Below are 27,774 nucleotides of genomic sequence, written 5' to 3'. Positions count from 1 at the left end.
TAGCACTTCACACAAGGCCATTGTTGGAAAACCCTCGTTCAGGGGGGGTTTAGGAAATGCGTAAGTGTGCTCTGCCCATCTAAAAGCCATCCATTACAAAAAATAATCAGACATCCTTTTTTTTTTTTTTCTTGTACATTTGTGTCATTCCGCGAATCAGAAGCGTTTTTTTGGACTGAGGGCAATGTGCTTTGCTTTTGGAATTCCTGAGTTTCACTAAAACCCCGGGGCATGGTTGGTTCAGGAGACCTGAGGTGACCTGTAAGTGGGAGCTGCTGTGTCCCTTTGCTGCTTAGCAAGATCACTTTAAAGAGAAGTTGAAATACAGTGTCCAGATATAATATGATAACATTTTAATCCAGAGGGAAAAGCAGTATTTTTATATTAGTTGACCTCCTGAAAGCACATTCTCATAGCTCTCCTCTGAGATGGGCAGTTTCCTCATTTGTAAATGACAAATCTCAGATGGGAAAAAAAAAAAAAAATGAGGTGACTTTCCCGAACCCAGAGAAATCCCTCATGCAATCAGGAGCTGAAGAGTTCCTGTGGAGGCTTTGGATTCTGGGTTCCTGCACACAGCTTTGGGTGCTGAGCTCTGGGCAGGCTGGGGAGGTGTAGGAAGGAGGAATATCTGCTTTGTGGGTTGTTTTGGTTGTGATAATGCCCTGTCTCATTTGGGAACCGGCCTTTCCATTCTTCTGGACTTCAAATAAAGCCTTAGTTTTCCTCCTAAATCCCTGTGATTGACTGTCTGTAAACATGCTGGCAGCCTCAAAACTAACAAGGAGGAACCTGCTCACAGTCCCTGGAAAGCAGGAAACGTCGTGTTTGAGCTGCTGAGCTGCCCTTGGGTTCCCTCCTTTGCTGGGATCTCTTTTTTTCAGGTTAAGGCACCTCAGAATTACTGAAAAATCTTTATGGTTGTTATCTTGAAGTTGGATTAATTTTTAAGCTATTCCAGCTTCCCTCAGAGGGTGAATCTCCCTGTGGGTGTGGTGAGGACCCTCAGCATCACAAAGCCACGTCTGCCCAGAGCATCACGGCCCCGTCCGAGATGCAGCACGAAGTTCTTGCATCACTTGGGGATTTTGTGGGATTTGCTTCCATTTGACAGTGTTTCCAGATGCAACTGTCTGTTCCTGTCCAGGGCCCTTTCCATCCCCTTCAGCTGGGTTTGGGTTTGGGGATCTGCTGCTTTGTTCTCGCGGTGTGAAGACAGATGTTATTTCACTGCCCTGTCTGAAAGCTTTTCCTCATCCCCCGGTTCAGTTATAGGTGCTTGTCTTTTGAACGCAGGCAAATTCCACTGGAAGTGTTAGAAAGTGAGTTCCATTTCCAGTTATTTCAGCGATTCCTCCTTTCTCTTGCCCGGTGGGTTCGGAACGTGTTAAAGCCGGTGGTAAAGTAATTTATGAAGGGCAGATGGAGTTCAAAAGGTTCAAATATACAAGTTCAGTTCCAGCCTCGTTTGGATCTTCACACCTCAGTGTCCCAACAGAGAAACTGGATACTGAGTTTTTACAGGTTTCACTGTAAAAACTGAACCCTCCAGAACTTTCAGTAACTAATGGATTTTGCAGAAGTGATTTGACTACCCTGGATGTCCATTAGCTGGTTTGCTTTTATGTCTTTGCTGGAAACCTAAATGGCTTTTACTTGCACTTTTTTTTTTTTCTAGTTATATGTTTGCAGGAGTTGTCTTTTGTGTTTCAGTAGCCAGTAGGAAACAAGTGATGTGCTCGAAAAATTGTGGGAGCGTTTAATCACGGTCTGGTCCTGACTAGAATTTAAACTGTGTGTTGTCAAGAAAGTTTCCATCTGGAGCTGACCAATCCCACGCTGACTACATGCAGTTTTAATCTTCTGATTCTTGGATTCATTCTTTTTTGTGTGGCTTTGGTGGTGTTCAAATTTAATCCCCAGCAGCTACATTGTATTTGAGTCTATATTTCCCTCCTTTCCTTGCTTGTCCTACTTTATTACTGTCAATGGATTTTGAAATATCCTGAAAAATCTGTGTTTTCTAGTACGGGGATGATTGACAAAATACCTTTCTACCACAGGGGTGGTTTAAGAAAGTTTCCTCTTGTATTTGTTGAGCTGCCAGATACTTGGCAAAATTAATTCCATGTAATTTACTGTCCCTAATGCTGTTCTTATTAGAGGTGCACACCTTTGATGGGCAACTCTTAAAAATACCTTACTGATCTAAAAGAGTTTTTCACTATGTTCATCATATATCACTCATACTGAGTTTACCTGCATTACATCACCAATGAGAATTAACTTTTTACATTAATATGAAGAGTGAACTGTTAATTCTGTGTCACAAAATGATACAGAATAAAAAACAAACAAACAAACAAACAAACAAAAAAAAACCCCTAAAAAAACAGAAAAATCAATAGATTTTCAGGTACATGTGACAGTTCTGGAAATTTTACACATGGAAAAAAAGTGGCTGGCAGGGGAGCAGAGGAATGATCAAACCACTTCCATTTGGAAGAGAGGGCTGGGCCGGGCTGGGGGTGTTTCTCAGTGTTGAACAAGCACTTGGGAGGAAGGAGGTGTTGGATGGTTCACCACACGAGGGATTTATTTTGTGGTGGAAAATCTAATCTTTCCGAGACCGTTTCTCTGGGGTCTGAGCCTGAAGTCTGCTTTACATTGGGAGATTGGCATGAAATCCACAGCCTTTAAGAGGATAAAGGCCTTTGTCTCCAAAATGTACATTTTTTTTGGAACTGTAAAGGCGGTGGAACGAGAAATGGTTTTAAGTATATAATGTTAAGATTCAACCTTGTAATCCTTTCTCAAGTAAAAACATGGCATAGATCAATTTTATCGATTCATATCTTTTTTTTCTGTGTGTTTAAGAGAATTCACTGGAAAAAAAAAAAAAGGAAACCTTTCACATTTAACTAATGATTAAAGAACTAAAAAAATCAACTTATAGGGACCTACTGTGACCAACCAGAGTGGCACCTTTTGGTTCCTCTCTAGGCACCATTTGATTTCTGGGCCAAGCATAGGAGATTTTAAAAAATGAAATAAAATGAAATAAAATACAGTTTCTCTTATTGCCTTTCTCATTTCCATGGTCGCTTTAAAAAAGATCCCAAAATCTATTTGTATATAAGGATAGAAGAAACAAAATCAGGACGAGTTGACAGGAATGAAAAGACAAGAGACTCATTCAGCAAGTAAATTAGAAATTATATCAGATAAATAAATGAAAACAAGAGCAGCTCCCTGACCAGTGTCAGTTGTTGTGGCACCGCTGACTTAAATCAGTTTACACAACTCAGGGTTGGGGCAGACTAATTTTTTTAATCTGAACTTCCAACTTTCTTGCTTTGTGTACTTAAACTGATGTTTTCTAACTTCATAAATTAACGTGCAACAAAAGTAGAATTGGCAGAGGAACTCACAGGGAGAGAAAAGTGATAAAATAGATGGGATGTCTGATGATCTTTGATATCAGAGGATCCCAGCTGTTAGTTTGTCCATTATAATGAACATTTGCATGGCTGCTTTTATCTTGGATGGGCTGGGATACTCTGGCTGATGAATATTGACATGACTGGAGGGAGATTACATTGATTTTAATCACTTAAGGTCCTGGCAAGTATATAGAGATGTGATTTGCTTTGTTCCACCTGAACATATTGGAATCCTCCTGATTTAGGGGAACTGCCTGTATTTGAAGATTATTTGAATACTTTGGTTTTCTGTCTGTCTGTCCATCCATCTCTATATTTATCTACTTCAACCTAAAGGAGGGCAGGGTTAGATGGGATTTTGGGAAGGAATACCTCCCAGGGAGGGTGGGGAGGCCCTGGCACAGGTTGCCCAGAGAAGCTGTGGCTGCCCCATCCCTGGAAGTGTCCAAGGCCAGGTTGGAGCAACCTGGGCTAGTGGGAGGTGTCCCTGCCCATGGCAGGGGGTGGAACTGGGTGATCTTTAAGGTCTCTTCCCACCCAAACCATTCGGAGATTCTGTCTTATCTTTCCAAACTGCCCAGCACAGGAAGGCTCTTGGCTTTCCAAGAACAACCACAGCCTGTGACATTTTAGAAGTGAATTTTACTCCTCAAAAAACCCTCACACCTCAAGTATTTCTCCTGTTTGCTTTAAGCTCTGGGGAAGGCAGCACCCTCTGCTCCTCCAGGCGGCTTCGTGCCTGGCCCCTGCGCTTTGTGGGGCTCAGGTCCCTCACCAGCAGATATAAAATATAAAAATTTCTCATTCTCAAGTGCCTCGTTTTGACAGTGGGTTTGTTGGCCAAACACTGATTCACCTCCACTGAGATGTAGGATTTAGAGCGAGCCATGTGCACCACGTTGCTGTGGGGATGCATTTTTGGTCTGTGAGCAGCAAAGGTCCTTGGCCATCCCTCCTCCAGCGCTTTCAAGGCACCTCCTGAAGTGCTTTTAAACTGAGCCAGCATCACTTGGATGTGGGTGAGGTGCAGCAATTTGGGAATTGCTCCCAGCTGGTGGAGAAATGGTTTCCAAGCAAGCTGGGTGGCTCTTTAACCGCTGTTCCCAGTAGAAATAAGCTAAAATATATAGAAATTGTTGCTGTGACAAATAATCTAACGAGCCACTCAAGTTGCTTTATGTGTTGAATGTAGTCGCTTGACAGTTATTATTATTTTCTAATGATATTAAGTTATAAATTATTAACAAGTGTTTAATTTCAGTCCAAACAGACCCAACAAAGGGGATTTGTACGGTTATGAATTGCAGCAAAATGCAAAATTGTTGAGCTTTTAGTGTATGCAAACTTGGAGACCCTGGTTATTTCTCCCTCTTTCAACAGCCAGTCATGAAACTTTCTTGCCCTTTTCACCTTTAAACTTCATTTGAACTTGGAAAGAAGACTTGTGAATTGTGGAGGGGGGGGGGAAAAAAGGGAAGAAAAGAAAAAGGGTGGGGGCTGGGGGGAGAAGCTCTGATTCTGTGTTACCCTAACAGCAATACTGGCAAAATAATCCTGCTCTTGTGCACCAGTGTCTGCTACTGCTGCGGGTAATCAGCTCACATGACGTGCCTGGAGGCTAAGGCTGGCCTGGACTTTCTTTCTTCCCTTTCTCTCTATTTTTTTTTTTCCCCTTCAGTCCATATTTAAACAAAGGCTGATTATCCAAACAAGAATTTGGACTGCGTCAGCTGGGCCGGTTAAATTATAGTTAGTAAAACTTGGCACCTTCGGAGCTTGGAATGTTGCAGTTGCAGCTGGGTCCTCCTCGGGTAGGAGCCGTACAAAAGTCGTAAAAATGGAGATTTTTATCTTCGCAGGACTGAGCTTAACTCTTTAAACATGGAGAACTGAGTGCCAGATATTGCAGTCAGTGCTTAGGCAAACTCTTGCAGGCCAGTAGATGGGATGAACAGTTGTGTCCGTGCTGCTGTGCCAGCACTGGGCTGGATGCTGTGGCACTTGGAGTGGATGTTCATGACCCTCCAGGATTTCTCTGAGATAAGGAGTGAGAATACAACAAGCAGCTTGTTGTTTATCTCCCTGTTGCCTTTCTGATGGCGTTGCTGTGGTTTTGTTGGAGTTTCTCTTCTTTTTGTTATTTCCTCTCACTGTGAAAAAAAGTTGGTGTCTGTGTAGGATCTCAGATGGTCCTTGGAGTTGTGGTGATTTTCACCTCTCTGGAAAAATGTCTTCAAATACTGGCTTCAAATCCTCGTGGAGCTGCTCCAGGGTGGGCAGGAGGCAGGGGATGTGAGGCAGAAGTTGGGTTTTATTTTAAGGAAGTGCTGTTGCCCATTTCAGACTTGCCTTCCCTTCTCTCCTCCAGAGGGGGATTGGCTTCGATCAGTCCCTCGCAAAGCCAAACTTTGGCTTTCTGGTTGTGTCATAAATAGTTCTCACTGCCAATCAGAAAATGAAAGTTTTTCCCCTAAAATTAAACCACGAGACCTTACCATCAGCCTGGAACAAATCAATGCCTTTGCATTAATTCCCATGGAGTGGGGCCAGTTGCCAGCTTTCCCCGATCCACCTGATGGGGTTTTTTTTGTGCCCAGGTTTAGCTCAGCTTCTTTTTTAAGAAAGTCTTTTATTGTCTGCATTTTCTGAAAAAACTTACTGAGGAATAATGATTGAAATTCAAGCAGTCAAGACTGTCCAGAGTGTCTGCAAGAAGTTATCTTTTGTCTTCTTTACACAGAACAAAAGCTCGTGATCATTAAGAGTTAATTTCCTTTATCATGGCAGTTTTGCCATGTTTCAGGGTACTTTTGTCCCAGCAGTGACAAATAATTTGGATAATATGTGACTGCTGCAGTCACGATCCCGTGGGAGTTCAGAGAGCACAGAGCAGGTCTTTTTGAATGGAAGGACATTTCGTTTTCTTCCATTGAAAACTTGAGAAGTTAAAGATTTTTCATCAAGATAAACCCGCAGATCCATGAGGTGCAGCCTGGTCTGGGAGGAATGATACCAACTGGAAGTAAGAAAGACCTAAGGAAAAATTGCGAGTTAATGTTTACTCTTTTATTACTATTTTAATCGAGTGACTTTACAACGTGACCTTTCAAGTGGTGGCTGTTCTAAAAAGGGGTATTTGTGGTGCAGGACCTGTTGGCTTTGCAGTCCAGCACTCAGCATTTTCCATGGTCGTGGCTCAAGGGAGAACTTCTCTCTCTGTAAACCAGGACTTTGGGCAACTTTGGGCCACTTCCCATAAAACTCCTGACTTTTTTTTGGAGATGGTTGAGCCTTGAGGGGGGGACGGTGCAGGAGGAGGAACCCAAACCTGCTTTCTGAGGGCAGAGATTGGACTTTGTCTCCTTTGAGGTTGTCTGACATGTGCCTGGAAGGCCATCAAGAGGTTTCTCCTCCCAGCTGTGGGGAGGAATCAGGTTCTTGCTCCGTGTTCCCCCAGTTCTCAGCAGCAGGGATGCCCCGATGAGGCTTTTCCATGACAGTATTTAATTTCCAGCACCAGTATTTGGTTTCTGGCCAGGAGAAATCCTGTATTTATTACATCTGCTGTCCTTGCTTTTTGTCTATACTCGAGTTGTGCCACAGTGTGATGACTGAAGTGGTGCTTTGCTGATTTAGGGGACCCAGGTTTACAACCTAGATCCAAGTGTCCGTAGAACCTGCAATATCCATCAAAAAACATCCTTGCTGTTCAAACAGAAGAGGATCCACGAGGCTGCAGATGAGATGGTCATGGAGCTGTTGACAGGGGGAATCTCAGATTTTAGAATCTCTCCTCAGACAGTCAGAATGCCAAGGAGGAGTCAGCAGGAATGATCCATGGATAAATGTGAGCAACAGGCTCTGTCTGCAGGAGAGGTTCAGTCCAGCAGCTTTGCTTTTCAAATATTTCCTGCATTGCTAATTAAGAAACAATCTTGGATCAGACTTTAGGTACCCCATATTGTATTCAGAAATTATTCCCAGTTTTAATTTTTCCCATCTGTGGCCTTATCTAGTTCATCTTCTCTTTCTCCCTTCTCCTCTGTTCAGTAGCTTTATTCCTGGATTATTCAGGGAGGGAAGGGGAGGAAGCAGGGCACGAGTTGGGTGCCATTGCACAGCTCTTTTGGAATTATAGTTCCCACCTTTTTTATTTCTTGCATCATGGATTTATTGTGAATTAATATTCACTTTAACATTAAAACAGTTCAGATGAAATCACAGTGAAAGCAAAGAAAGTTCATGGTGGAGGAGTCGTCAAAGCCAGGAGGGGTCCTCAGTAAAGTTTCATCAGGCAGTGAGAGCTGTACTGGGGAAAGAAAAGTGTATTTCTCATAGAGCATGAGTTGTATTCAAAAAATGCCCATTATTTAAGTAAGAGAAGACTTTGAACTCTTTTGTCTCTGAGGGTGTTGCTGCAGGAGCCACTCTGGATGCTCCAGATGCATTATAATTTATTTAATTTTAATTAATATCGCATGTTACAAAACACCTTCCTTGACTGTACAAAAACCAGTTTAAAAGTCGCATTTTTATCTGTGTTTTGATTTCTTGGAACTGGTTGATGCACACACAGAAATAGCTGCAGCATCCTGAGGGGAACAGGGATGCAAATGGTTGGAGATTTGCTGAAATGGGTGAATGGAACAGCAGCCAAGACTGTTGGTTCTTGTAGGATGATTGTTTGTTGTTTTAAGCTTAATTAAAGTAGCTTTTGCTTAAAAAGAAGGAGGAAAATTCCATTTTAATGTAGGTATCTGCGATAACTCTGTAATACAGCTTTTTCCCTCACACATTGTGTTGGGAAGGGAGGTTTACAGAGATGGCCAAAGCCGAAAATAATAATAAGGAAATTCTATTTATGCCACAAGTTAAGAATTCCCATCACTGGCAAATCCTAATTTACTACTTCATCTGATTTCTGATGGGAAAAATCTAATTGCTTTTGTACTGGAAATAAAGTTGATTGAACTCAAGAGTTTTTTCCAGTGGCTCAAAAGGTTATTTCCCAAGCAGTGCTCTTTTACAAACTGCAGTGGGGGTTCATTTATCTGCTTTTTTCAGCAGATGGACCTTCAGTGGTATTAAATGTAGGGGAAGGGAGACTCTTAATTCTGCTCTGGGTTGAATGTACTGGGAGGTGGGATGTTATTTAACTTCCAGAACTTCACATGAAATCTCATATTATGGACGTGATGGCAGAAACTCCCTGGAGATGAAATTGTGTGATACAGAGATCAGCTAAATATAATTTTTGTGGGTTTCTTTGTTTCACATCAAGCTCTGCGATTTCTTTCCAGAAGAAAACACTTGGGGACTCCTGCTGCCTATAGGAACTGTTCAATCAGTGTTAACATGCAACTTGTCAGGAGCACAGTCCTTAAAAATACTTACTCTGAAGATCCCTGAGCTTTGAATAGAAAATGTCATGGAAAACAGTGATTTATTCTCTTTTTTTTCTTTTTTTTAAGCTTTCTAAAAAACAATAAAATTTCAGTTTGGTTTCAGGAAGCTAGAAATAGAAGATAAAATTGGTTTTGCCTTTTGATTTCATAGAATCAGACTATTTGCTCACATTTATTCCTCGCAGTGATTTCAGTTGATTTAGTAATTTCAGTTTGACTCGAGTGGGGAACTGTTGGTGAGGGGAGAGAACTGATCACGGGCCAGCAGCTTTCTCCTTCACCACAGCCTGCCTTGACAAACTATTTAACGTGATCAATGAAAAGATTTTCTTGTGTGATGTCCAATTCCTTCTGGTTTGGGCAAATTCCACACAAGTTTTGGAGCCTTGTGCTGCCGCAGGAAAGCTTTGCTTTGTAGCAGCTCCCAAGCTCCAAGCACGGGTGGTGGTCGTTCTTCAGGCTGCGATCAACCTTTCCAAACCTCAAAGGTTTTTATATCAAAAGCAGCATTTAAAGCTTAGGTGGGTTTTCCTTTGCACCAGGGCCTTTTCCCAGCGCTCTGGCAGATCCTCTTCAGTTATTTCAACCGACATTAACCCAACTGCCACGAGTGATGGGGCAGGATTTTGTGGACATCAGCACTTGAGAAGGAGCACGGTGCTGAAAATGAGTCAAAGCTGCCCAAAAACCGCCCTGGTTGGGTTTGTTTTACAAGTGGAGGAATTACTTAATTTGGAGAATTACATAACTCGAGAAACCAGTTGTTTTTGTAATTATGGTAAGGTTTTTATCTGCCGAGACACTTCCCATGCAGCAGGTTTGAGCTGATCCAATTAGTAACGAAATTGGTGTAATTAACCTATCCATTAATGACATGTGGACGCACACTCCGCTCTCAGTCGCTGGTTTGGGGTTGGGTTTCCTTCATTATCCTGTTGCAGAAAGCAAATTTCTCTCCATATCACCCATATTGAAAGCATTTAGAATCATAGCATAATTTAAGTTGGAATGTACCTCTAAAATCATGGAGTCCAACAGTTCCCCAACACTGCCAAGGCCACCACTAAACCGTGTCCCCAAAGTGCCACATCTTTTAAATTCCTCCTGGGACTGTGACTCCACCTCTGCCCTGGGCAGCTGTGCTGGGCCTTGATGACCCTTAAGGTGAAGGAATTTTGCTTCTCCTGGCTCTTCACTCCTTGGCCCAAGGTCCTGATGGGAAAGTTGCTCTCTGGAGGGATGAGCCTCCAAGGAGGGGTGGCTGCTGCCGAGATTAACTGGCACGTGGAGCAAATCAGCTTTTTTTGATGAGGGGAACCGTGATAAACCCTTGACAGGTTCCCTGTGGTGTGGTTTGTTCAGTGTTCAGGGAACAGTTGAGCAGGGAAGAGTCATCCATGACTGGTGCCACTGCAGAATTCCAAACTGCCTCGGAGAAGGCCCAGGAGAAAAATCCTCCAAGACAAGGAGCTCTCTGGATAAACTCCTGTGTGCAGCGCTGTGGAAAATTTTACTCAGCAGTTGCCTTCCCTTGTAGTTGATTAATACAAGATTTCAGTGTTCCCAGTCCATTAATCTTCACAAGCACATCTGCATACTGAAAAAAAAAAAGTTTTTAAAAACAACATAAAAAAAAATTAACAGGCGCTGATGATTTTGAAGATAAAAAGAACCAAAAAAGCAACGATGAACTGCAGTTCACTTGCAGTTATTTTGTGAATCCCAGTCCCACGTGAGAGAGGGGCTCTGCCACTTCAAATATTTTAAAAGAGGAAAATGTTGCAAAGTGGTTGTTCTCCAGGCCCTGTAGAATATCCTGGCCTGCGTTGTATCAAGTAATAGTATCTTGCAAGTCAAGAAAGTATTAGGGAGGTGTTAGAGACATCACAGGAGGAGTCTGAGGTAATGTTGGGGGGTTGAGAAGTTAATTACCTTCAAAAGAAGCAAAGAGTGAAGGTGTTTAAGAACCAAATTCTAGGAGAGCAGGCTTTGGGGTTTAAGGGAGTGCACAGCTAAATTTGGATAACTAAGTCCATTCTTTTCTAGCACGTTTGCTAATACAAACAGGATAACAGTGATGTCAAAAATCCTGATATTTCCTGAAGTGGAGTATTTTAAGGGTTCCCTTCGCCTTTTGAAACTGCAGCTTCGTGAACAACAAAGTCCAAGGTTAGTTTTATGACCCTGGATTTCTGTTTATTTTATCAAGTACTTTTCTAGTAAGGAGATACCTGGCAGGCTTTCGGGGTAACTTTGTGATCCCCTTCCCATTTATCCCAGGAGGACTGAAAGGCCTCGTTGTCCAGGGCAGCATTTGCTTTGAGGGAAGACGACTGAGCACAATAAACCCTCCCAGGCTCTGCTCCCCAGTTCCAGAGGGAGAATTGCATCGTGAGGAATTTGGGACTTACAGCTCAGGCAGGATCTTACCATAAACCCACCTTCTCTCAGTGGCTCGGGCTGGGACACTGCCACGTGCCCTCTGCCAGCTCTGGCAGCCACAGTGGGTGGGGGTGGCCGTGACATCTCCAATGCATCCCTTCCCAAGCACTTCCAGCCACGACAGGAACAAGGCACCGAGAGCAAAACGAGCAGGGAAGGTCTGAAAATCTGGGAAATTCAGTGTAGCCCTTATTTAGATCAGATTTTTACCGAGAGTAGCTGGATTCTAAGTTCATTTAAAGAACTAATTTTCTAGATCCGAGTGTTTTTATAGTGAGGGGATGTTGTAAAGGAGTTGTTTATAATGGAGTTTATCTTAGACGTGGAACTTTTTGCCAGTCTAGTATCATGAACGGTCTGGAAAAGCCTTGCAGTGGTGGTAGCTTAAGGAAGGGGGACCAGGGTGGGGGAGAAAACCTAATAAAAATAGCTGAGATCATTCAACAGTTATCAAGAAACAGATACTGCAGTTTTATAACAGAGAGCACTAAAAGTATATGCACTCTTAAAAGGCAATTAAAATGTATACTCCAAAACTATAAAACATTTTCTTTTCATCTGGAACATTGAGGGCAGATTACAACACATTAATAACGTTTTGTTTACAGTTCAGTTTCTGATGGCTTCCAAATGCAGTCTGTGTAGATTAACCAGAAGGAGTCCAGTTCTCTTTTAAGAGAGCTTGTAAAGGAAAGCAATGTGGTAAGATTGTTATGAAAAGCTGGTGTATTTAGGAAATAGCACTTAGCAGGGTCTCTCTGAATGGCTGCCAGGTCAGGAAGCTGAAGTGCAAGGCTTGGCCCTCGTTCAGGCCCCCCAGTCCCAGCTCCTTGACCACACAGTACGTCAGGAGCATGTCCCGGCGAGCCAGGAGCCCTCACCACGCCCCCGCCGCTTGGCACACGCATTTTCACATAACCCAGGGCTCCGAGGGGAGGGAGGCACGGCGGGGCCGAGGGAACAGGCTGCTTATTAAAATAGAAATGGATAAATAAAAGAAGCCTGGGAATGGAGCGCCGGCCCGGTCCCGCTGCCGCGGTTCGCGGCCGGGGCGGCCGATCCGCCGGGATCCGCTCGGTGCCGGCGCGGGAGGGAACGTGGCAGCCCTCTGCTCCCTGGGGACCTGTGCCAGCTGTGCCTCTTGGTGAAGGAGCTGAGGAGCAGGAGGGTGTTGTCCCAACAAGATCCATAATAAATTGGGCGTGTTGTGACAGGACAAAGGGGAATGGCCTTAAGCTGGAAGAGTGTGGGTCTAGATTGGGATATTGGGAAGAAATTCCTCCCTGTGAGGGTGGGGAGGCCCTGGCACAGGTTACCCAGAGAAGCTGTGGCTACCCCATCCCTGGGAGTGTCCAAGGCCAGGTTGGACAGGGCTTGGAGCAACCTGGGCTAGTGGAAGGTGTCCCTGCCCATGGCAGGGGGTTGGAACCAGATAATCTTTAAGATCCAACCCATCCTGGGATTCTTTGAAATATGCCCAGAACTGTTGTGTGAGGGAAGAGGGGGCAACTTGGTGGCATGACCAGGCTGGGAGCCCTGTGAATGTTGGTCAGATGAGGTGATGTCTCCTCCAGGTCCAGGGCTGGTGTCACTCAGCTCGTTTCTCCAGGGTTCCTTGTCTCCATCAGGCATTTGGGTGGCAGAAGGTGGGAGTGGACAACTGGCCCCACCAGGCTTGGTGCTTGTACAGGGCAAGGGGATCCGTGGAGATGGATTATTTCCTCCACATGGTAACTTTCCTGCTTTTTGTGATTAGAGTGGTGAGGGAAAACAGCATTGGCAAGGAGTTAGTTTAGTTCATAATATCGTGGCTGCTGGGACTCCTGGTGACTTTTTCCTCGGTGTTTTCTGTTAGGAAAAGGTCAAAATGGGACTCACTGGTGACCCAGTTCACCCAGTCCTTCTTCGGTGTCCCTGTTACCCACATTTCACCCTTTCTCCCTCTGAGCCAGCTCTGTGGAAACCCCCAGGTATTGAGAATAATATAAAATTTTATTTTTCTGAAGTGGTATATTTTATATTAAATAGAAGGGGAACTCAATTGCTCTCCAATCACTCCTTCATGAGAGTTGTCCTTTGGCCATGCTTTATTTCACCGTGTAAGTCAATGCTGGTCATTTGTACAGGCTCTTTTCAGGGCTTTCAAACTGCTCTTTTACCCTTAGAAATGGATCCCCTGGTTAGAAAAATCTGCTTTTCGCAGCCACTGAGTTCACTTCAAAACCCTTTTTACAGAGAAATGGGGGGGGATAAAGTTCGTGGTTCCATCTAACACTTGGGTCACTAATAATTCCTGACTTTTCTTGGAAAGAACCCTGGGTATTAGAAACATGTTGTACGTTAACAACTCCTGCGCTTGATGGGAAAATCTAATAAATTGTCATTACTCAGAACTGAGTAATTATACACAAAATTCAGTGTGTGCATGTGTGTGTGTGAGGGAGGAACTTCAGCTTGTTCTTGGTTTCAGACAGTGACTCATTAAGCCACCCTAAAGCCTCGGATCTGCAGCAGAAGACTCTGAACGTTAACACTTCCATTCTCATCTCCATAAATGAGGATTTGAACACATAATTCCCTGAGATGAGTCTATACCTCTTGATTTTTTATTTCTAAATCTATGCTCAACTGGCAGATGTTAGGGAATAGCTTTTAGCATTTTTTCATTTAGATTCTGATTAAAAGATACGGGTTTTGTTGTGGTTTTTTTTTCCTTAAAACCAGCAAAACTAATTATTCATGAGCGCAAAAATCATCATCCCTGACTAAGAGACGTCTCAGTCGAGGGTCAGCAGCAGATAATGTGAGGTCTGTAACAACTGTGTCCCAGAATAGTGTTTCTGGATTTCATTATCTGCAGGAATAGAGGAGAGGAGAAAGTTCAGGAGCTGTTCCTGCCTCTGCTCCCTCCTGGCCATGCTCAGATCCCAAGGTCTGCATCGGGGACGGGGTGATGTGGGTTTGCTCAGAGCTCTGGGGTTCCTCTGCTTCCCTCTAGTTGGGCTTCAGGTATCAGGGCATCATTCCCAGGGACTGAAAAGCTGAGGAGTGAGGAGGAACAGGGGAAAAAATGTTATTTAAGCTGATCCAGGGTGACTGAATTCCTTCAGCTGCCCGTGAACTCAAAGACCTACTACTGGAATAACAGTTTTCCCGTATTTATTATTCATATCCTGCCCAGTTGCTGGTTATTTGTCACCACACCTTCATCACTGTCAGGATGAAAACGGATTCGGTTTCTCTGCTGTATTCCTGGTTTGCTTCCTGATGTTGTGCAACACCTGAAATCCTGATCCCGTGGGCAGTTAGAGCAACAGTGGAAGGATCCAGGCTTGCACCACTGTGCATTGTCTAAAACCCATGACTCGGAGAAAAACAGTGTATCTGATTTCATTAGCTGGGAGATCATAATCCAATTATTTTATTTTTAATTTCTCTTTCCTGAGCTGTTTTGCAGATGCTGCTTTTTGGCCCTTTGACAGAAGCCTTCAGCCTTCCTTATGAAAATCCCAGCTTGCAGCCTTCCATGGGGGCATTTCTTGAGTTATAGAGTTAACCTGAGAAGGCAGAAAAAAGGCCTTATTACATTGCTACAAGCTGCCAGCTCCTTGCTAATATTTTAAAGGTGTGGGTGCCTGTGTTGCTCTTGTGTAGTATCAGTTCTCTGTGATTTTGTAAACAGAGCCCTGTGAACCCTGAGTACCCGAGCTGCGGTGTGAAGGCAAAACTAAAATTACTCATTTTAAGGTCATCTGTTTTTACTGACACACCAAAGGTCCAGGAGAAGGAGTGAGCAAGCATCATATTTCTCAAATACAAAATTTTACAGTGGGAACGTGTTATAAAACATTCTGCCAGTGTTGTTTCCCTTGGGATTTAGAGTGAGAGACATGAAGGCTGACAACTCTCTTCCTGTTGTAGGTCAGAGCTTCAAGGAACTCTGTAATCTTCCCACCAGCTTTACTCTCTCCTGGAACTCACGGTTAAAATTAGATGCTGGCTGAACTTTAGCAGTTCAATTTGAAAGCTTTTCGGAGGCAGAAGTAAAACAACTGCGGAGGGGACTTTTCTCACAGTGCCATTTTGAGAACAGCTTTGTACAAACGTCCTCCGCGAACCGACGGGTGCCTTGCAGAGATGTTGTCATAAATCATGGTTAACAGGAGAGGCATCATGGAAATAACCTCTGGGTGCACTTTGTCTTGCACTGAGGTATCTTTCTTTAGGGTATTACGTTATCTCATGATTTGGTTTGGGTTTTTCTGTTTCCCCTGCTGCCCCACGCTTTGTCCGGGACGGCGCACGGGCACTTTCTGCCCCGGCAGAATGTCAAAGATCAAACAAACAGGGGGAAAAGAGAGGGTGACAAGGCCTTACAGTACGTGCTGTGAGTTATGAACTGCCAGAGCAGGAATTAGGAGCTCCAGCAGCTCGGGAAGGCCTCTGCATACAGTGCAGGAGGGTGAGGTGTTCTGCTTAGTCTCTGCTGCAGGATGCTGTGCCCGTCCCGCTCATAACCCAGCCTGCCTTGATTACCCCTTTTATTCGGGCCTCAAAACAGCTTGTAAATTTTTTTATCATTCCTCCCCAGATTGTGTGGAGTGTATTGTAGCCTTCACTTGCCTTTTCCCACATCTGTTTTCCAAACTCATTACTTTCACGTTATTAGGTTCATTTAAAAGCGCTGCGTTTATTTCCATCCCGAGAGTTTATTTTTTTAATCTTTGGAATTAATGCAGCAACTCCATCAAAAGATGATTTATTTTGGGAAAATCGTCATCTATCAATTTTTCCTGCATATTAATTGTTGCTAGCACTGCCTTTGTCAGCAGATTGATACCACCAGCAGCACTGGGGAGCTGCTGTTCTGTGTTCAGAGATGCTGTGCTGGGAATACTATTTGTAATTTCAATTACTTGTAATAATAATACAATATACTCGGTGTAATTTAGAAGGACACTCTCCTGAGGAGAGCTTTTGTCCCCTACTTGCTTGCACAGTAACTCACACAACATTTGTCTGATCTCAATTGAACCCAAGGGCTTTTCCTTAATACAAATATTAACCCGAGCCCGTGGCCAGTCCAAAAACTGCCTAAGGACACTGAAATGTCTGTGATCATCACTTCCCAGGCTAATCATCGTGCCTGTCTCACTCTTATCTTGGTTTTGGCAACTATTTTTGCCACCTGTAGTTTCTCTTCCCAGTCTCGTAGCAGAATTTTTGGGGTCTGGCAGCTTCTTGACCTGTATTAATAAAATGTGTAAAACATTTCCTAGGGCTGGGACCATCAGGTGCCCATGGCGTGGGAATAGTAAAGAGTGATCACAAGTCCCACACAGTGACACGAGGTGGGGTGAGCAGAGCTCTCCTGTCTTTAATCCAGCTTGGAATTTAAGATAAGGAATGCACAAACACACCATACGCTGTTTGTCATTAATTTCCCCATTTCCTCATTGCAGCTGTAGTCACTTCTTAGAGAAAAGTTACACTTCTGTGGAAAAATTATGGATATGTGGTTAATCGCCCTTAAAAATGCAAATTGTATTTGCTGCAAAGTGTATGGAAGAGGTTTTATTCCTGGACTAAACCAGGGAGGGAACGTGCTCTCACCTGGCACAGCAGCCGTGCCATCAGCCTTGGGCTTCAGGAGAACCAACCAGGCCTCTGTGGGCTGAATTCCTTTGGAGTTTGGGAATAGTTCATTACCCCAAAGGCAATTTGGGGTTCTGTGGATCAGTGCTTAAATCACTGGAGATTTTATAGCTCTTTGTGCAAAAAATGCCCATCCCAAAGGCCTCCTGGAGGGATTCACAGTAAACTTCTGGCTGTTCTCCCTCATCACTCCCTACAGAGATTAATGCAAAGTAGTATAAAATTGTATTTTATCAAGTTTTCTCCTCGTTGTCCTCAGGTGTTATTTTTTTAATTCAAGATGAAGGCACTACACATTTTGGCTTAGAAACATTTCCTATCCTTTAATATCCAGTAACTTAGATTCAAAGTGCAGGAGAAGCCTTTGGCAACTGTAAGCACTTGGTGGTTATTAATGCCAAAGCTGTAAAAATGAAAATAGGAAGTCACTGCATAGGCTCTGAGTGTTAGTGTTGTTTACATTCCTCATTTGATTCACATTAACCACAATTAACGTGCTTGCTGGATTTCAAGCATGTGTTTCTTCTATCACAGAACGTTGGGGGTTTTTTTCTCACGTGCTTTTTACTCCAGGTTGTTCCTCGTTGGGAAAGCTTTTAACAGATTCAGACAGTGGGAAAGAATTGTGATTTGCATTATCTCAGGGAATATGTTTGTGGGGATGTTCTGCTGTGCAGTGACCCTGCTGGGTGCTGCTGTGTTAGTGCTTCGTGGGGTTCTATAAATGTCCAGCTCTGGTTGGGGGGGATTTTTTATTTTTTTATTTTTTAAATTTGCCTTTTTTCTCTCTCAGGCAATCCCAGATGGGGTTGGTGTTCTTGATTACAACTGGAATAATAATAATAATAATAGTTCCCTGTGAATAGTTCTCTGAAGTCACATCCACTGGTTCAATCCTGGTCCTTCCCTCTTCCTGATAATCCCTCCTTTCTCACCCCACCCCCCTCGTCTGAACTCCCTCATCCCCCCATTTTCTTTTGTAGCCCTGTGGGCTAGGGAGGGATTAATTGTACCAATAAACACAACTTTATTTTATAGTTTTATAGCATGATTAGCTATCAAATACTCTGTGCTAAAATAACATTTGCTAGGCTGTTTCAAGACAAAGTTTTGTTAGGCACAGTGGGCCTTTAATCCCCGGAGGAGTTCAGCTGACTAAATATAATATTAGTTAACATACTTTACTGATGTTAAGAAAATACTTCTGTGCTACTAAGAGATCCTTAGTCATGGTATTCCATTTGCAGTAATGGCTCTTTTCCTTTGCATGGAGTTTGTAAACTTGTAGAACAATTTGGTTGATTAATTCTGTCCCTTTTTTTTTAATGGTGATAGTTATCTTTTATTGGAAATTCCCCTTAGTGTTACGGACAGGGCTTGATTCTGTCATTGTGTTATTAAGATATTATAGGAAATTGTTGTTTACATAGGCTTTTGAGAGCTCACATTTAGGAACATCATCACTTCATCCCTCTTGTGCCATTTTTCCACTGATCTAATTCCCCTGCCTTGGTGGGGCAGGGGATACAATTGCCTTCTCCATGACAGATCATGGAATCCTGGAATGGTTTGGGTTGGAAGGGAACTGGATCATGCAGTGCCACCCCCTGCCATGGGCAGGGACACCTTCCACTAGCCCAGGTTGCTCCAAGCCTTGTCCAACCTGGCCTTGGACACTTCCAGGGATCCAGGGGCAGCCACAGCTTCTCTGGGCAACCTGTGCCAGGACCCCACCCTCCCAGGGAGGAATTTCTTCCCAATATCCAATCTAAGTACTGTTAACACCATTCAGCCATCAGAATTGTTTATCCAGTATCCAGAGTATATTTTCCCAAGAACATGAGAGTTAAACTACAGAATAGCCTTCTGAGAGGTGACAACCTCACCGTGCAGGACATGTGGAGTGAGACAGATGTCTCTGCAGAGAGCAGTGCTGGGTGTGTGGGAGGGAGGACTGAGATGGTCCAACAGGGCTTTGCAATTTCGGTGTCTGGACAGATTTTGCATTTAAACCAAAACCCAAGTAAAGCAGCAAGAAATATTCCAATGGAATATCAGCTGGAACTCAGGGAGCTTTCTTTCCTCCTAGGAAGCATCTGTCAGGAGCAGGTGGGTGTCCCCGGGATGGGTTGTCTGTGATCTCGAGGGCTGGTCGCTGCCGAGTGTGGCTCTAAGATTCTTGCATGTTAAGGACTCTGAGGATAAAACTATCCAAAAATCTCTCAAGTGACCAGATTGTTATAAAACCCATGACTCAGTGGCGCCTTCCCTCCTGTCCTGGTGGCGTTGACCGCCCTTTGTGCTGTGTTAGAAACTCGTGTATGTTTTGATCTGCTGTAATCCAAACGTATTTAGTCTGTGTTTTATTCCACTTTGTAAACACGTTTTTTCCGTAGCTGCAAACGTCTCCGCAATTATTTGTTTCAATTTGTAAATTGAACAAAAGGCTTTAATAAACAATGTCCCCGGGCAGCCTCTCCTCTCCTCCTCGTGAAGAGACAGGATTTCTAAACCCAGCCGCCTGTAAACTCGTTAGAAATTCAGAGGGGGAAACCTCCACCATTTTATCCAGCTTGGCCATTTAGGAGTTCAGAATGCTTCTTGCCATGTAGCTGAATTTGTAAACAAAGTTTGGAATCACAAGTTGGTGTCTCAGAGCCTGCTGCTGGTGGCATTGGGTCTCATCCGAAACGTGGCACCGCGTGTGACGAGTAGGAACTTGCTGGAGGAGACTTTATGGCTTGATTCAGTCTGTAGCTGACCAAAATGCTTGATTTTATACTTGGGATCTCTGCTTATAATTGCTAAGCTGTAATTAGACAAGTATAAGCTCCATCCAGCGGCTCCTGGCTATGGATACTGTAAACACAGGAGCTTGGACGTCACGGTGGGGTGGGATGGCCAGGAGACGTCCGGCTGCAAACTCTGCTGGGAATTCAAACTTCTTGTAGTATCCTGAACCCACAGCTGTTCTACTGCATTTTAGCAGTGTCTGAGACAGTCTTTAGCTTCCCTACATCCTAAGGAATTTGAGCTGAGGAATTCCTGATTCATGTTGTTTGAATCACTTGTGTAAAAGTGTACGATGTCCTCGCTCGTGTGTGTTGATAACACACACAGGCCCATTCACAGACAGGAATTAAATCCACCAAACATTGGAGTGGTTACAAAAGAAAGTAAATCTGCTGCTGGTTCAGCTCATCTCAGGAGGATGAAGGACGTTGTGAGGTTTTTCAGGGAGAAAATTAGAACGGCCAAAGCCCGACTGGAACTTAAACCTGCCTAAAAAAAGACACCAAAAATGTTTCCACGAATACATCATCAACAAAAGGAGGGTGAGGAGAATCTCCATCCTTTGTTGGATGCAGGGGAAACATAGTGACTAAAAGGCTGAGGTGCTCAGTGCCTTGTTTGCCTCAGTCTGTAACAATAAACTCAGTTGTCCTCAGGGTACTCAGCCCCCGGAGCTGGAGGAGAGGGATGGAGAGCAGAATGAAGTCTCTAAAGTCTCTCTTCCTCTCTAAATGACAACCACCACAACAGACACCCTTTCCTCGTTCAGTGTTGAGGTTTTAATTTGTTTTCCAGCACTACAAGACATTTAGCCACTGGATTTTGCCTGCAGAGCAGAACTGGAGGGAGGCAGAACAGGGTACAGGGGGGTTGTTTGAACCTTTCTCTCTCTTGATCCTTGTTGGCTGGAACAACTTCTCCTTTCAGCACATTTTTAGGTGTTTCCTGGTTGGCACCACAATGTATTTATTGCCCCTGCTGTTGGGAAATCGTGGCTCAGGTGTAATGGGAAGGGTTCTCCACTGCTGATAAATTCTGGGTGTAAAACATCCCCCTGCTCAACAGCAGAGGTTTATTTGTGTCCTTTCCAAATCACTCCTCAGGATTTCAGAACTGCTGTTCAGCAGAAAGGTGCTGGCAGGTCACCAGCTGGTTTTCCAACCCCTAACCCTTCACTGGAAAGAAGTTTTGGTACTCCCTGGTACCTGCTGCAGACACACTGAGCTTCAGCCTATTCATCTGCCCATCTTATCCTTGGTTTTCTTGTGAACAGGAGGGATGGGATTGTTTGTTCTCTCACACTGCTCTTTTTTTTTAACTGTTTTTATCAGCCTTTGCTTGGGGAAGGAGCTGGTTATACAGAGGCTCCACATCTGTGCTTCCCTGCTAGGTGACACTGTCTTTCTCACAAGTCTTCTGCTCATTTTGTGCAAAATATGGCGTGTGAGGTTTTTCTTGTTTTGGCTTTGGCCGGATTCTTCTGCCATTGACTTCATTGTTAGTGCTAATAAAACCATGGGAAATGTTTTGATGGGTAGGAGATTGCAGGGACTTGAGGTTTGAGCTTTGATGGTGTATTGGCTGCTGCACATAATCTTTGGTAAACCAAAGATAAAAAAGCACAGCTTGTTTTAGAAAGCCATGGGCTTTTCAGAATGACACTTGGCAAGTTTTGATCCTCACTTTGTCAAGTATTTTGTCCACATATCAGTTGTTTTGTGCCTGTGTTTACACTCATTTTTGCCTCTGGGCTTGTTTTACTGAGTCGGATAAAGTGTTTATTATGTGGGTTGCAAAATATGTTCCTAATGGGATCCTAACCCGTGGTGCCACAGTGGCTGGGGATTGTTGGGATCTCCTGTTGTGCAACAGGGAGTGGGGCAGGTAACCACAGCCCAGCGTGTTGGCTTCCCTTCGGGGAGCCTGGAGGGTTGTGGCAGGGCAGGACTTTGCTGGGCTCCCTCAGCATTAACTGTTTGCTTGGCTTGGCTGGTGGCTGCTGGCAAGGTCATCCCCCCAGGAGATCTTGAGTCTCTTCCATACCCAGAGCCTCCCCTCTTCAGAAATTAGGGCAAATTGCAGCAGCTCCACAGGCTGGAATTTGGATCACCATGGTGTCAAGGTGGCTCGTCGTGCTCGTTCTTCTGGCAGGTTATCTGGGGGGAGCTGGTGGATGAAGGTCCTCAGCAAACCAGCAAAGTTCTCCTTGCCCTGTAACCAGCCTCCCACTGGCCTGAAGCTGCTCTGGTTTGTAGCCTGTTTATAGCACTTGTGTGAACACACTGAAATTTCAGCTGAATTAGGGATGTATTTTGGGATCTGTTTCCATCTCGTGGAAGATGTGGTGCTTCTGTGGTTTCAGGATATCTCCCACATGTCCTCTCTCAGATTGCTCTGGGTGTTCAGGAACTTTTTCACTTGGAGAAAGCTCTAACTAAAGCTCATTTAGCAACTCTGACCTAATGAAGGCTAAAGAATTTATTCTAAAATACAAATTAGGCCACGATCCTTCCAGAGCCAGAGTGCCTCCTGGAGATTCTCCTAGAAATAAATAACACTGGAAAAGTTTGCTTTCCTTAATGCAATAACGTGTAGGAAGGTAGGTCTTGTATTAAATTACTTTATATGTGATAAGATGTGATTATAATAAAGAAGGAGATTTATGATTACTATAAAAAGAAATGTGATTGTATTATAGTTTAAATAAGTTATTTGCATTTCAGATTTATTTTGGAGTAGTGTCTTTAGGCACCAGCTGTACACTGGGTTCACATGTGCCAGGAACTGTACAAAGAAAACAAGATTATTGCTGCTTTAGGAGCCTTGAGGGAAGTTGTGGCTTCCCAGGTTATATCACTTCACTCTGCAGAATAAATGTAGAACCTCATCCTTTCACTACTAGCAAGTAAAAATTACTTTGAGAATGGAGTCAGAAGCTGTGTCATGATCAGAACCCGGTGGGCTGCTCAGTGGGACCCCCTAAGAGGCATTTTAGGAAATTCTTTTTCCCCCTCTACTTTTGATATTTTTTTTTTTTTTTTTTTACTTTTTGCAGTTGTATTAAGCACAGACATTCATCCCACAGCAGGTTCAGCCGAGATCCAGGGCTGTGTAAATAATGTAGATGGAGCTGACTTGGATGAGGTGCAAATTGGGATCACACGTCTGCCGGGGTGGAGTGATTTACGTTCTCTGGTTACAGCAGTTAATTGTGGGTGCCCTGATAAGCCCTGTTTACTGCCAGAGCAGCTTGTCACAGGCCTGCTGAGCATCAGCACTGGGCCATTTAAGGCTCCATTACCTGCTCTGGTTACTATTGCATGGGAAGGGTCTAATGCAGGAGAAAATCCAAATGCCTTCTCCTGTCTGATGCAGGATTGGAGACCTGAAATTCCCGTTTCAGTTCCTTCACCCTCGGGGAGCAGAAGTGTTAAAGGATTAAGTTGTCTAAAAACTCATGTTTGGAAAAGGAATTTTTAACTGTTGACACCTTTCTTGAGCCTGGGGCAGGGCCGAGTCTGGCAGGAGCTGCTCTTGGGGTGACCCTGCCCATCCCAGGAGATCTGGACCCCTTAGGGAAGAGGCTGTGACCCTGCTCACCCTGCCCATCCCAGAAGATCTGGATCCCTTGGGGAAGTGGCTGTGATCCTGCTCACCCTGCCCATCCCAGGAGATCTGGATCCCTTAGGGAAGTGGTTGTGACCCTGCTCAGTCCTTCATCGAGCTGGGAAACAGGAGCTCCCTAAAGCCGGGCTCTAGAGACTGCCCAGAGCTCAGGGCCCAGCCCTGGGAAGGAGCCATTCCCGCCTGCCCAGCTGTCAGGGATGGTGCTGGGAGGCTCCATGGAAAAGACAGCACGTTCCCCAGCTTCTGTTACCTTTTTGGTGTGATTCCCACGGAGCAGGACGGGAGCAGTTGGTCTCTGCTCCCGACCCTTGACTGCGCTCGGAGCTCCAGCCTGCCAAGTTTCCACTCCTTTTGTAGGCACAGGGAGATGGGAGGGAAAGGGCAGGATCCACAGGCAGCTCCAGCAGCCTTCCTTCCCTGGGAGTCACTTGAAGGGAAGGATGACCCCCCCCGTACTGTACAGTGTGTGTGCAGGTGGCGTGGGTGCCACCTGCAAGTCCTTCCTACTGCCCAGAGGGTTTTTCTATCCACAGTGTTTTTCCCTTCCATCTTCCTCAGCTTGGGGCTGCCTCTGTGCTGTCTGCAGGGTGACAATCAGCACCAAGAAAGCTGTACCTTAAATTAAGTTGTCATTAAACACCGTACAGAGGGTGGGGGATGCTCCTACCCCGTTCCTTGTGTGAAAAATCTTAACCTAAACTTTTAAACCCCCTGAGAACAGTTGATTGTGCAGCGTGGCTGGTACCCAGCAGGCTCAGATTGCTGGGTTTTTTCCTAAATGGGAAGAAAAGCAGCAGCATGGCATGTGTTTTCCAGCATTCTGGGTGTTCATACACACCCCTCTGACAGCCCTGCTTGAGCACCCGCTGGTACACCAAGGGTACAACGTGTAGTGTTATTGAAACAGCCCACAGAAAGCCTTTAGGATAAAGTAACATCCTGTGATCATCTTAAATCTGAGCTAATTTTAAAGCATCCCTGCCTAAATTGCATCTGTTCATCAGATTAAACAAAAGGAGTCGAAGGTAAAATGAAATAAAGGGTTTCCCTTTGCAACTTGGGGATTGTTTCTTAGGCACAGAAAAATGAGTGTTTGCAACTCCCTCAATAATAACCCACAGAAACACCCAGTGTTCTGCCCCATCACAGCCCTGGGGCTCCCAGCCTGGCCATCCTGCCCTTCCTGCTGCTGGAAACACAGGAAAAGTGCCCTGTGAGCAAAGTGTCCACACAGAAGCAACTTTAATCTCCAAGTTTATCCCTGAGACAGCTCCACAGGGGAATTTCAGCCTCACCGGCAAGAGGAAGGGTAAGGAATGAGCTCAATCACTCAAAAGAAAATTCAGCAAGCTTTAAAATAGTGCATCTTGAGTGCCAATATATTGTATAGGTTGCAATATGCTGGTTAATGAATGTTGAATTAGTAAGTCAATATTTCCATTCCCCAACCTTTTAGGGTAATTTTGTGTGAATATATTAAAAAAAAAAAAAAAAACTAAAACATCCAGCACATGTTTGTGCAGGGTTCAGTTTTCAAGGGCAGCTTGATCTGACCAGAAAGTTTCTAGTCCAAGGAGTGGCAGCTAAAAGATGCCCCTGTTACCTCCACGGGTCTGGAAAAGCGCAGGGAGGTTCTGCACGTGTTTTGTGGCTTCTCTGTGTGTTCCTCCAAATGGGAAACAGCAGAACCTGTTAACATTGTGGTGAATTTTAGTTTGATTTTTCGTGTTCTTATATGGGGTCCTACTGTGTTGGGACTGCTGGGAATCTGGGGGAAGGAGAGAGGAGACTATCAAGGGATACAGAGACGTACATTGACCTTAAAGGGAAAAGCATTGCTGGACTCTGTGGGCACCTGGTTGTGATTTCCATTGGGCTCAGAGGGGTCACCTGTGCAGGAAAAGGTGCCTGAGCATGACTTCACCATGTCTTCAGTTTTATTCTAATCCTCTTGACCCAGTTGAATTCCTGGTGGTGATGCAAATCTCCCAGCGCTGAGTTCATGTTAGACTCAGGTTTAATTTATTCGATGAGCAGCAAAGGCTTCTGTGGTTTTACAGTGCAGAAGGAACTGGTCATTTCCCTAAAAAAATTGATGAATTTGAAATCCATTCAAATGAGATATTTCTGTCTTGTGACAAGAGCTTAATAGCTTCTTGCATTTGTGTTTGGAAACATATTCTTTGAACTTCTGCGTAGCGTTCAGCCAGTATAAGGCAAACATTCTTCTTCAGTTGGTAATAGGCTGTCTGGTGTCTGTAATTCAGTTATTTAGCTTCAAAAATGAACTGTATATATTTGTAAGTTTTTAATTAAGATGTGTTTCTCCTCGGAGCTTTTCGGAGCTTACTCAGAGGAGCATCAAACACGGCATAGTTTTGGTCTTTCCTCTCTGCCTATTAGCTTCCCCCTCCTCTGCTTATAAATTTCTGATGACAGACATAAACATTTACCTCCGTGGGCATTACTTAACTCTGAGATCACTTTGTTCTATAAATACAAATAAATAAAAGGCCCTTTAATGGGTACAGGGGGAGCCAGCAGCGAAGTGGTTAAAGGTTTGTGCCGGCAGCCTGGCCAGCAGGAGCTGGCCGTGTGGAGCAGGGGGGACGCCAGCCTGTCTCTAAACTTTTTGGCCCTCCCTGAGTGCAGAGATGAAGGAAGAGCCCTCTATAAATCACTGGAGATTAGAGACCCTGTTCTTGCCGACTCTGCAGGGTTGCACTGCTTAATGTCAAAGCCTCACGTATTACTTTAACAGCACTCCTTTTCTTTATTAAATCCACTTTGAAATAAAAAAATGATGATCTTTCCAGTGAGGGGGAGAAGGCCTAAAAGGATTTAGAAAGTATCTGTTATGTTACATTACGGAGACTAATAACTGCACAGGGAGTAGGTAACATTTTTGCACCATTTCAGAAGGTAAAATGAATAGACTTTACAGAGTTTCCCTCCTTCAAAATATTTATTGCTGTTGATTTTTGAGTAACTTTTGTGGGCTTCTCCCTAAAGGTGGACCGAGCGTGAACGCCGGCGGGGATTTCCCTCCGGGTTTCGCGAAATTAAATTTGCATCTTCATTTTTGCACGTTCCGCAGCATCTGGTTTTAGATTGCTTTTTTTTAACCTTTTGGGTTTATTCTGGGGGAATTTTATTCCGCCTCTATCTCTGTCTGAGTAGGATGAAGACATATTTTAAACAGCTGTATCTGTGTCAAATGTCAGTGTTTGCTCGTAGCCTCGCTGTCTTGAGGGCATACAGAGGCTTCTAGGCACTGCATATTTATCCACTATTATGACCTGATTTTCTTCTGATTTGTGAAAGTCACATTTAAGCAGGATATATTATTTTTTTTTGACGTGCAAAAGTTAATTGTGATTGTTTATATGTTAAACACTGTTGTTTTCCCACATGTATTCAGTTCCCTCCTTTAATACATTGCATCCCAGCTAACAAATATCCCAAGCCAAAGGAATTGCACATATGTATTTTTTTTTTCCTGCACATAAGTGTTTCAGATCCTCCAGGTCATTTAGTATCCATTAGGACACTAAAGCTTCTTACTGTTTTCTCATTAATAGTCAAGTCTGTTACCACGACAAAAACAATTTCTGCGAGACGGGATTCTTTGAGAAACATCCCTGATGAAAGTCCTGGAAATCCTAACAACAAATGTTGTCAAGTTAGATTTCAGCGAAGCATTTCTGTTTCACTGTGCAGCATTATGCCCCAGGAATGTAGTTTTTCTTTTAGTCTCATGACTTTAAACACAACATTGGCATGAAACCCATTAAGAATAACAGATTTATAAGCTCTTGTTGATGGATCCTGTTCAACTGCAGTAGGATGGAAGGTGAAAATATTTTTAGTCTTTAAACGTATTAAAAATAAACTGTGATTATTTTAATTCTCCACATTTGAAGTCATTTGCTTCTTTGCAACTGTTTTTCTACCCGTTCACAGTTCATTTACGGTACAGTTTTGAAGTTTGGAAATAGTTCACACCTATAAAAAGTGGGGCTTGCGTTTGCCAGGGAAAATGAATATTGTTTTGCAATGTATCTTATCCAAAAGCTGACAAGTAACAGCTTTTTTTTGCTGGTTTACTCTGACAAACAGCTTGAAGGTATCACCTTTGTAGGCGGCTGCCGCAATGAATTGCAGATATTCATTTATAGCTGTTTGTACTCCGTGTGTTCTTTCATGTGCTCAGGAATATTGCCCAGTTCCAAAGTATGAGCTCTTAAAATAACCAGAAATGGGGGGTGGGGTCAAGATATTGTATAAACACGGCGAGTTTTCTGGGGCTGGCTGGATGCACGTTTGAGGATCCGGCCCCGGTTGGGGCGAACGCTTCCCAAGTGCACTTTGGAGGCGAGCAGGGAGCGGAGCAGGAGGTTATCAGAGCC

General features: G+C 44.0%; 1 protein-coding gene across 8 annotated transcripts in view; it reads left to right on the top strand.

The window, feature by feature from the left end:
* BCAS3 (BCAS3, microtubule associated cell migration factor) overlaps positions 1-27,774 on the top strand; it is a 317,160-nt gene that overhangs the window by 215,751 nt on the left and 73,635 nt on the right. The window lies entirely within an intron of this gene.

Source organism: Corapipo altera, unplaced genomic scaffold (genome assembly GCF_003945725.1).
Source record: "Corapipo altera isolate COAL_440 unplaced genomic scaffold, ASM394572v1 271, whole genome shotgun sequence".
NCBI lineage: Eukaryota > Metazoa > Chordata > Aves > Passeriformes > Pipridae > Corapipo > Corapipo altera.
Note: the sequence above shows the minus strand (reverse complement) of the source record. Positions and strands in the feature narration are given on the sequence as shown.